This window comes from Heptranchias perlo, chromosome 11 (assembly GCF_035084215.1).
Source record: "Heptranchias perlo isolate sHepPer1 chromosome 11, sHepPer1.hap1, whole genome shotgun sequence".
NCBI classification, from domain to species: domain Eukaryota; kingdom Metazoa; phylum Chordata; class Chondrichthyes; order Hexanchiformes; family Hexanchidae; genus Heptranchias; species Heptranchias perlo.
In genome coordinates this window covers 55,414,057-55,422,787 of record NC_090335.1, presented here as the reverse complement: position 1 = coordinate 55,422,787, position 8,731 = coordinate 55,414,057, and positions in this window count along the sequence as shown.

The following is an 8,731-nucleotide window of genomic DNA, read 5'->3' as shown; positions in this document are numbered from 1 at the left end:
CGTATACACTTATGCGCAGGCGACTTAGACACCCTGGTGATGTCACCGGTGGTGCCCTGGAAGGATCCGGAGATGAAGAAATTGAGGACAGAGGTGACTTAAACTGCGACGAGCAATGCGTGGACACCAGGCCCAGCCAGGTGAGGCTCTTCATTAAGGAGCGTGCAGATGTCTGCGACCACCTGGCGACTCAATCTGGGCCTGCGTAGGCCCTGCTCCTCAGAGAGGTTCAGGAAGCTCAGCCTCTGCCTGTAGAACCTCTCACGTGGGTAGTGCCTCCTGCGGCCTCGGTTCCTCCGTTGGTCCCCTCTCTGCTCTTCTCCAGGTCCTTGTTGCACACTTCTTTCTTGTGCACCTGCAGGTCCCAGAACAGCACACGGTGCCTGGCACGGATGGTGATGTGCCTCCTCCTCAGATGTACTGTGGAATAGATGCGTTGGGCCCCCCATCCTGATGTTGTCAGTTTGAGGGGCTCCAAAATATATGTAAATTTGCAAGAACACAAGAATTCTCCACAAGGAAATCTCAGTCTAAACACAAGGAACTCCCAGCCAAAGGCCTGTCTGAGAGAACTGAGTGCCCTGCTGCAATACCTCACCTTTTATTGAGATGTATCACTCACTGGTTTAAAGGGCCAAATTAGCTTCGGCTGCAACTTGCCTCCGTTCTATGGCGTATTTTAAAAGCCACGGGAGACACGTTCAGTAGAAGTTAAATTCAATTCTGTTGCTGAATCCACAAAAAGTTAATCACCTTAAGTATTTCAGGTACCTAAATTGGCCCTTTAAATATCGTCCCGTCAGCTCTAAGTGCCGGTGGGACTTCCGGGTTCCTGTAGCACACATCCCAATGCGCCTGGGTCAAGCCCGGAGAATGGCGAGTTGGAGCCGGGATGCAGTCCCGCTCCCAAAAAGTACTATTTTTACTGCCTCCCAACCCCAATCCACTGTTCTTGGGGGTTAAAATTACTCCCTAATCTTTGTGTTTCACTACTTTTGAATAAATAACTTTCACTACAGAAACAAAACGATGCTGAGTCACTTCAGGCCTGATTTTAACCCGAAGGGAAAGGGGTGGGCGGGTGATTAAAATCGAGGTTGGGCACTTCCCATTGCATTCCCAACACATTCGCTCCCGCTGCCATTTTAACTGCCAGGATTTTGGCAGCTTCAGGGAATTCCACCGCAGGCTGGTGGGGGCCTCATTAATATTTAAAAGCTGGGGTCCTATGAAATCATTCAGACCCCGATGCGATTTTAACTGCCAATCATGGCAGTGACACTCAGTCTTGAACCCACCAGTGAAACCTATTAGCAGGCAGGATCGTGGCCAAAAGAAAGCCAGGTAAGTTTCAATTTTAATTTTTTTTTAAGGTTTCCTTGTGGGCTAGAAGGAGCAGGAGTGCTCTTCCAGGCCTTACAAGAAAATCTTTGGCCTCCCCAGCCCCAGGTTTCACTTCCCCTCTTGTAACTCCACCCTCACCCCCTCCCCCACCACTTACCAAAGCACCAGGTACCATTCCCTTGGGTTCCCTGGCAGAGGTCTCCTGCCCTGCGAAATCCCGCTCCCGCCAGTCAATCACCTCATCGCTCCTGCTGGATTTGGGCAGGAGACCTGCTTTCTACATGGTAATGAGGCCCGGGGGTTAGAATGCCCGTGCTTCACACTGGCACCATCATGAGTGCTTCTCGCCCATCCCAGCCGTGCACTCATATCCTGAGTTAAAATCGGGGCTTCGGTGTCACAGTTTTTACCTTTGAAGGATCAATGTTGACTGAAAAAATATTTGTATACTCAGGGGTGGTTTAATGGCTCTTTTGCAGGTATCACTTTTGCTGGTTTATATGCCATGGACAATCATCTCTTCAAAATGAAACAACTGCAGAATCAGCTTTAAGTTAAGATTGAATGGGTGAAATATTCTTGGTAAAATACATAATTACTCTGATAACTTTGGCTCACTTTCAGTGTCTGATTTTATTCTGCAGCTAACTTTTCCAGACTTATTGTACACTACAGACAGGAATGTTCAACAGTCTGATGATTCAGTAATTTTGCTAAATTGACAACTTACAGTGCAAATCTCACAAAAAGATTGTGTATTGAAAGGTGGAGATGAAACAGAAAGCACAGTCAAAGCCTGGACCTCACAACCTACTCAGGTTTCTGGGCTGTTGAAAAGAATTGTACAATAAATTGAGATTTGGTAACTTTTCCCATGTTACTCCATGTACAGTTTTTATCACTGTGTTTAAATAATGAATCCTTCTGTTTTCCCAAGATTGCCACTGTTCCTCTTTTTTCTAATAATGTTCTGTATGGCAAGGAAGCAGAAAACTTGATCACATGCAGAAGGACAAGGCATATGGAGCACAGTTGACCTGCCAGCTACAAGGTACTTGGGTAAGTGGAAAGATGATTATTTCAAAAAATATTTTTAGTCGGTTATTTTGCGTGCCTTGTAAACACTAAGTATTGAAGCGACCCTAATTTAATGCAAGTAATTTTTTTCCTATTAGATATATAATCATTTTACATACAAAGGAAAGAATTTGTACCCTCCAACATCATTACCTATTTTGTATCTAAAAGTTACAAAATTCAGAGATCACTTTAAAATGAGTTTTTAATGTTAGACTTATTCTGAAATAGTCATATAAATCTTAGGGATTTTACATAAAGATTGATTAGTGATGCCAAGTCCAATGAAAGTTTTTAAGAACATAACATTAATTCTTCTAAAGGATATGACAAATTGTGAACTTTAAGATACCTTAACTTTATAATCAATAATCTTATTTAACAAATCATGAGTATTAGAATACTTAATAAACAGAACATCAATGAGCTATTTAATTGTTCATCATTTTAAGTATTTATGATTTGATTGGCACATAAAAGATTATTATTTGCATTTACCTTTGCTGCTTCAATGAACCCTGTAACAATATAAACAAAAGTTGCTTTTTGTCATGACTATCTCTGATCCAGAACAAATCTTCACATAATCTGTAATATTTCCAGTAATTTCACTTACAGCATGTGTTGACAAATTTTTTGTTTGCTCATTCTCCATATTATAAAATACAAGCCCTACTTCTATCATTTTTTGTTAGTTATTTTTCATTTATATATAATATAGCCTTTGCAAACCTGTCTATTTATCTATTTCTTGATGCCTGAAAGACGTAAACTTTTTTTTTCAATAGAGAAACCTAGGGAAAGGACAAATCTCATAGTGAATGGAGACCACCAAGTTTGAAAAGAATAGGAGGGAAGGCAATGTAAATTAAGAAAATGTGATTAGGCGAAGGCTAGTTTGGCTTTTAAAAGCGTATAAATTGTAGGAGGAAGGGAAGACTGGGAGGAGGATAAATAGTTGCACAGTTTTGAGGTCCCGAGAAAGAATGAGAGGAGATGAAAATGTGATGATTCGTGATTTTAGCACAGGTGAGGATCTGACAGTAGATAAGACAGTATATTTGCATGTTTGAAGAAGCAGATTGAAAAATTCAGAGGAGCAATGAGATAGTTATGATAAAATAGAGAAAAGAGGTGACAATAACAAGATAGTTCAAAATAATTCAAAATTAAATAACTGGAAAAATAACTCCCAACCTGCTTCATAGATCCTCACCAAATTCCATTGATAAATTCTAGAGATTAACTTAATTTCCTTTCAGAGCCTCATCTGATCTGGGGGGAAATAAAATAATGGAACGCTGATTATTCTAAGTTAGCAGAACTTATAAAAGCAAAATAACTGATAGAGGTGTTCAAAATTATGAGAGGTTTTGATAAGGTACATTGGGAAAAAATATTTCCACTGGCCAGTAAGTCTGTAACTAGAGGACATAAATTTAAGATCATCACCAAAAGAATGAAGGGAGAGGGTAGGAGAATTTTTTTACCCAAAGTATTGTTAAGGAATGGAATTCCTTACCAGAAACAGCGATGGGAACAGAATCCATAATAGCTTTTAAAAGGTAAATGTGTAAATATTTGAAAAAGAAAAATTTAAAAGGGTCTGGGGAAAGAGTAGGGAATGGATTAAGTAGGTAATTCTTGCAGAGAGCAGTGCAGGCACGATGGGCCAAATGGGCTCCTGTGTTGGAAAATTCTATGGGGTACATTTTGACTTTGTGTAAAATGGGTGATAGGCAATGGAAATAAAAGTGTGGACTCATCAGTTTTGAGGAGAGACTAGAGAAGCTGGAATTGTTCTCCTTAGAGCAGAGAAGGTGAAGGGGAAATTTAATAGAGGTGTTCAGAATTATTAGCATTTTTGATAGAGTAGATAGGGAGAAACTGTTTGCACTGGGAGGAGGATCGGTAACCAAATGACACAGATACAAAATAATTGGCAAAAAATCCACTGGGGAAATGAGGAGAAATCTTTTTAGGCAGCGAGTTGTTATGAACTGGAATGCATTGCCTCAAAAGGTGGTGGAAGCAGATTCAATAGTAACTTTCAAAAGAGAATTGGATATATACTTGAAAAAGAGAAATTTGCAAGGGTATGGGGAAAGAGCAGGGGAGTAAGACTAATTGGATAGTTCTTTCAAAGAGCCAGCACAGATAAGATTGGCCGAATGGACTTCTTCTGTGCTGTATGATTCTAATTCTCATTGCTATTTGTGGAACCTTGCTGTTTGCAAATAGGCTGCAACTTTTCCTACATTACAACAGTGATTACACTTCAAAAGTACTTCATTGGCTGTAAAGTGCTTTGGCATGTCCTGAGGTCATGAAAAACGCTTTTTAAATGCAAGTTTTTTCGTTCGTTCTTTTTATCCCAGTGATCACCTCTTTTAACAATATGTTTGTGATAATAATATCAGCAACAAACAGCAACAACAACTTGCATTTCCATAGCATTTTCAATATAGAAAAATGTCCCAAAGCACTTCACAGAGGTGAAATTTTAAAAATAGATGAAGAAGATATTAGGAGGAATGACCATAAATTTGGCATCAATGTCAATGTCAAACCACTAATCCACAAACAAAAGAAAGAAGAAAGAACTTAAGAATCTATATAGCGCCTGTCACTCCTCAGGATGTCCTAATGCACTTCAGAGGCAATTAAGTACTTTTGAAATGTAGTCACTGTTTTAATGTAGGCAAATGCGACAGCCAATTTGCAAACAACAAGGTCTCACAAACAAAAATGACAGAATGACCAGAAAATCTGTCTTAATAGAGTTGGTTGAGGAATAATTGTTGGCCGGGTGAACTCCCCACTCTTCTTCGAATAGTGCAATGAGATCTTTTACACCCACCTGAGAGGGCAGATGGGACCTTGGTTAAATGTGTGTTCCAAAAGACGGCACCTCTGACAGGGCAGCACTCCCTCAGTACTGCACTGGAGTGTCAGGCTAGATTATGTGATCAAGTCTCTTGAGTGGAGCATAAACCCATGACTTTCTGACTCAGAGGTGAGAGTGCTACCACTGAGCCAAGGCCTTATATTAACTATTATGCCCATAAATTGCAATCAGCACAGTATTAATTACTTTAAATATTCGATTTGTGAAAACAAACTGCTACATACAAATTAAATGTTAAACAAAATTATGGGAGAAACAAACCTAATTTCATTTTAATTTTTAAAAAATCACAGGATCCCTTAGATCATAATATTCTTAGTTATCATAGGCCATCCATTTTTGTCAATTATGCCAACTTGCATTCTATAAAATTATCAAGTTGACATTTTCCTAATCTACAATAACTTTATATTTGCATTCAATCATTAAAAACACAAAAACATTGAATTGAAAAGAGTTAAACTATAAATACTAATAATACGCTAACAAATATCATTTTTAAAATTTTCAATAAGTCAAAACAACTAAAGTATTACCCACTGCCATATTTTTGCTCTGAAATACAAAACAGCCTGAAGATGGTGAATTTTTCGCAATTCTTTTTAAAGTGTGAAATATCTGTAGCTCATGAGAGCTGTAGCACTAACCATTTTTGCGCTTTCTGAACAGTCAGGGTTGATGTATAACCAATTTGGTGACAAGTGCTTTCCTTGGTTAAAAAGTTAATAAGAAATGTAAAATAAATAAAGAATGGGTACTGCGGACTTCCTTTTACAGCGACAAGACTAACCTTTTGTTCCTTTATCATTACTTTATTTTCTGAACAGTAAGTTCAATAATATAAGATTTTTTAGTGATTAATATAGAATCTCATATTTCTAAATTAATTATAAAAATCTGGATTATATTTTAGAATAAAAGAACTCCGTTGGTAGACATGGCTGTAACACTGGCTTCGATTTTAAAAATTAACCTTTGTAAAAAAGTCATTTGGAGAAAAGGTCAGGGTGACTGGAGAAAAGTCTGATTTATCCCTCGAACATGAAAGAGATGTAAAAGGAAAATGTTTTCATTATTGAATCAAATTCAGCTAAGCCAACAATAAATTGTTTTATTTATTCCATGAATTTTTGACTGTGTACCTGAAGGTATTAAAGATGATAATTTCTCAATATAAGTAGTTCCAGTCCAGAGTAAAATGTTTTCTCGTCTATCTTTTTTCCGTGTATTAGATAGTGTAAAGTTTTAATCAATGAGAAATTATCAACAAATGTCAACAGATGTTGAGTTAATGCGAAGTTTTCAATATCAATTACATACATGAAACATGGGATTGCTAACAACCAATTATATGGAAAACGGAATATCGCTAGCTGTTTTTCGATCCTCTATATTGTCCATCATACATTACCGCTAATGAGGAATGAAAATATATCATTCATTCTGTTGTGTACTCGTATTGAGTTTTGTTGGCTAAAGTTATGATTGTGTGACTAGTGATTGAATTAGCATGCTGTGCCATTGTGTCACAAAAATGAACAATTAGATGTCAAAACAGAAAAATTCCTGGACCAACTCACCAACAAGAGATTAATCATACGAGCCAAGAAATTACTCATTACGTTGTGGCAAAGTATTAAATAAACGTGACATGTATTTTTCTGGGCAACACACAAACCAGTCACTTCATCCTGTTTAACAGTGCATGTCAATAAAATTTATCTGTTCCAAGAACAATTTGGGAACAGTGATGGAGCATTGGAGACAAAAGAAATCACTTTGATGGCCATGCCTTGAGGCGTTTGAGGGTGTATTGGAACATCAAGACAAAAGCAGTAAAATAAAAAGGAAAAGCTGCAAATGATGGATATCTGAAAATAAAAGGCTGGAAATACACAGCAGGTTAGTTAACAATTGTAAAGAGAAAAGAGGTTATGATGTTATGAGTGTGTACTTTTCATTGTGAAGGGTACACACCCAGGTACACATCCGTAACATCATAACCTGTCTTTTCTCTTTATATATGCTGACTGACCTGCTTTGTACGTCCAGCATTTTCTGTTTTTATAAAGAAATGTATTTGGGATGCCAGACATGGCAGGACACAGCAGAGAGGCTGCACACTGTGTTGCAAACCAGGAAAGACATCTGCAAGAAGATGTCAGGATTGAAGAAATCTACAAAGGTAACTAATTTTAATGTGCATGACATGCACTTGTCATAAATTAATAAAAGGAAGTTGCCCTAAACTGTTTGTCCTTGAAAAACAGTATGATGAATTCAGCAAGTGCAGTAATGACGCATTGGCGTGAATATGAGGAAAGATGCAACCCTGAAGGGAACCAAAGTTACTATGCTTAGTTCATTAAAAATGTCTGTGCACAACCAGCAATGAGAAGGCTATTTTAGACAGTCAAGGCTTGTAAGTGAACCTAGCAAGGTGAATATAATTTCCTATTAACATTCAGCATTCCAGATAGACTATGCTGCACCATGACGTTCTCAGTGCACTGTAAGTACTATTCTACTCGTAGGACAGAAAGCCATTTAATTGCTATGAATGGATGTGCAATGGAAATGATGCCAAGCATTACAGATCTCTTTCCCCCTTTCAGAGAGCTATATCAGAAACCATTGGCAGGGAAAGCATAAAGGGAATGAGACCATCAAAGCTGGAGGATAAAGCCAAGCCCATAGTTAGTAATGTAATGTTCATATTGTGTAACATTATCCTAAATTCATGCGGACACGCACTCAACTTCCATAACACTGCAGAGGATGGCATACAGTGATAGCGTTGCTGTAAGCTGGTTAATAAAGATTATATCCAGATATTAATGGAAGGCTTCAGCTGTGAGGTCCTGCCATGGCAGTCTATCCTTCTGTATTCAGTGTTCAGCAGTTGGTTCTTCATCCTCACCCTTGGCCTCATGGTCTGCCATGGCTTGTAGAATGTTCCTCATTTTCTTCCGCGGTGAGATTCTTTGAAGAGCAATGTGGTGCAGCATACAAAATAACTCTGGAGATCCTGTGGAGGTTGCACTATAATTTTTGCACTCGCCCAATCAGTCCAAACCTCTGAAGCTCAGTTTTGGGGTTCCAATGAAGTATTCAATGAGAATCCTTGTGCTTTCATGAGCCTCATTATACTTGTGTTCTGCTGCTGTATGTAGGTAGTACAAAGGTGTCATTAACCATAATTGCAGTGGATACTCAAGGTTTACAAACAGTCAAGCTTCCGGTCTCTTTTCTCCTTCAAACAATGGGGACACACTAGATTGTCCTAAAAATAAGGCATTATTGGAGTTCAAATTTATTAGTACTGGTTATCACATACCAGCTGGATGTTGATGGAATAAAATCCCTTTCTATTCATGTATAACATGGCATTGTACACAGAGA